Below are 2,968 nucleotides of genomic sequence, written 5' to 3' on the forward strand. Positions count from 1 at the left end.
GCCCTCAGATTGCGTGGACTTTATAACCAGCATCTTTATAACCAGGACTTTATAACCAGGAGTAGCTGGTTGGTTGGTTCCCCAGGATCCTGCCGCCCAATGGGCCTGTCAGATAATTCCTGCTACCTCAGGAGGTCAGAGAGGCCATTAGATCCCCAGGAGCTATAAGGTGGCTCTGCTCCAGGGTAAGGGAGGGGCAGGAGCTGAGCTGCAGGAGAGGGTGGTGTCTGCAGGGAGCAGAGTGAGGCCCTTGTGCACCTGTGTCTTAGTGAGGGTTTCCATTGCTGTGATAAGACCCCATGACCAACAGCAACTTGAGAAAGAAAGGGTTTCTTTCAGTTTACACTTCCACATCACAGTCTATCATTGAAGAGATTCAGTGCTTCTGAATCTCTTGATGAGAGAGGACTCTCAAGTAGGAACTGAAGTGGAGACCATGAGGACCAGTGCTAATAGCTTTGTAGCTCATGGCTTGCTCAGCCTGCTTTCTTATACAATCTGTGATCACCAGCCAAGACCACTTCCAGTGGGCTGAGCCTTTCCATAATGATCATTCATAATAATTTAAAAATGCCTTATAGACTTTGCCAAAAACGTCCTGGATGGAAGCAATTTCTCAATTCAGGATCCTCTTATATATGTCTCAGTTTGTGTGGAGTTGACAAAATGCAAACAGCACAGCCTCCTGGTGCAGTGTCACTCAGTGAGAGATGAGGGAGGAGGATGTGTGAGTTCCTCCCCCTGAGCTGAGCCAGGGACCTGCCCTGTGGATGGAGGCCCCATGGTAAAACAGTTGGAATGCAAGGAACGGGAACACAGTGGATTCCAACTCCATTCCTGCCCCTCAGTCCTGAGGACCTGTCTCTTCCTTGCCTGTTGGTTGATGCTGTTGATATAACCTTGGGAGGAACTGATAAAATCAGGGCAAGGGAGGAAATGGGGAGGGAAATAGGGACCTTTTCTTACCTCAGAGCAGGGTAATCAGATTTTGGAAAGACTGAGGATAGGTAGGTAGGTATGTAGTTAGTTAGGTAGGTAGTTTATAGATATACAGACAGACAGATAGACATAGAACGGGGGTGGTCAACATCTTTGGGGACCCAAGAAAGCTGGATGCTGTCTAGGTTCAAAAAAAGCATGCTGTTCCTTCACTGTTCAGGCTCTGCAGGGCCATCTGCAGCTGGGGAATGCAGATGCATTCTTGGGGCATCATGGGGCAGATGCTTTGAAGCTGTCTGGTATGCAGAGTCTGAGGAAACACCTGGAGCTAGCATTTTACTGAAGCATATCTGAATATATAAGGATCAGAAGATAAAGTTAAGGAGGCTAGAATAATTTTTTTCCTTAGCTGAACATTTTAAACTTTTAGGCTTATTAGTTGGGGGTGGGGCATCCCAAAACCACAGAAAAGGAGAGGTTAACCCCACCCTTAGCACTAAGCTGAACAGGCAGGAGATGAAACAGGCTGTTGATTGACTGTTCTTATCTGGAGTCCTTTTGATCATGAGAGGTGGATTCAAGTAGATTCTTTGAAGCTTAAAAGAATTTTTTAAGTTTACAAAATGAAATAAATTTTAGTCATGTAAACATACCACTGTGAAAACCAAACAAAACAAACATACCACTGTGGATTCTGTACTGAACTTCTCATTGTAGAGAAGGCAGCAAACTCACGCCTTTGAGTCATAGTAAAAGCTTGGGGACCCTGAAAAAGGGGTTTGAGGTAAAAGCATGAATAGGGCATACACAGATTGGATAGATGTTTTTAGCTCTGTGAGAAGCCCTTTTAAGTCTATACTTAGACACAACCATAGGAAATTCATAATCTTGAGCTTGTGATCACTGATTATCATAGCTAGATCAATAACTCATCAGAATGCCAGTGATTAATGTGAAAACTCTGAACTCTTTAGATCTTAATATAACAATACCATAGAGAGGGAAGAAATCTGAAACATTTTTCATTTTTACATACATTGTAAATCACCTTCTTATACCTTTATATTTTGTACACCTTAAAACTTTAAAAACACCCTTTTGACCTTTATAAATATGATTCACAGATCTGAAAGCACAGTTTTAAGATTGTTGTAACATACTTAACATTTTATATCTTTGGAAGTTACATGAACTGTACAGTTTTTTTTTTATCCAATTATTCACCACAGCTCACAAGTCACAGGTTGGTTCCTGAGAGAAATCATGGTAAAACAACTTCCTTTACATAAAGAAATAGTAAAACGTTACATTGAAATCTGTTGTGTGAATTTTTCTCTTCTTAGAACCTGGTCACAATGTGATCAGTGTCTAGACCCAGTAGCAACTCTAGGAAAGTGTCCATGAGTTTTACACATGCAGAGAACTGAGAAGCCCCTGAAGCCTGTGCTGTTGCTCTCTGTTAAACTGACAAAGCTCTCCCTTGTCCACACCACCAGAGATCTGAGAAGGATGAATTTCTCCTGAGAAAACAGGAAGTACAGACCAAGCAGTTTCCAATTCTATTAAAAATGACAGACTTATCCGTTTCCTAGACAACCACGGTGGTATACTGATTTTATTGGGAACAGGGAACCCAGGGAAGCATCAGTCTTTTCTGCCCAGTCCAGAAGATCCAAAGCAAGACAATCAACTCCCCAGTTGTCCACAGTTTGTCTAGGGTCCTGGTGACAGACTAGATGAAAGACAGATTTTCACCCAGTAGGTCTAGCTTTGTCACCTTTAAAGCAAGTTCAAAGTGGAGTTCTTCTCTACCCAATCATCATCTGTGAAGACATGGGGGTCACTTCTAGTAGCTAGGGGTCTTTGTCTGTCTTAGTCAGCTATTTCCATCATCTATAATGCCATATTCTGCAGATCTCTGAACAGTTTTGAGGACTGTTAGTTACTAAGGACATCTACACTGAACAAACTTTCCCTGTTTCTAGTAACTTGTTTTAGGCTTAACTTAGAAACCACACCAGAGGCTAAT

This window comes from Mus caroli, chromosome 17 (genome assembly GCF_900094665.2).
Source record: "Mus caroli chromosome 17, CAROLI_EIJ_v1.1, whole genome shotgun sequence".
Classification (NCBI taxonomy): Eukaryota; Metazoa; Chordata; class Mammalia; order Rodentia; family Muridae; genus Mus; species Mus caroli.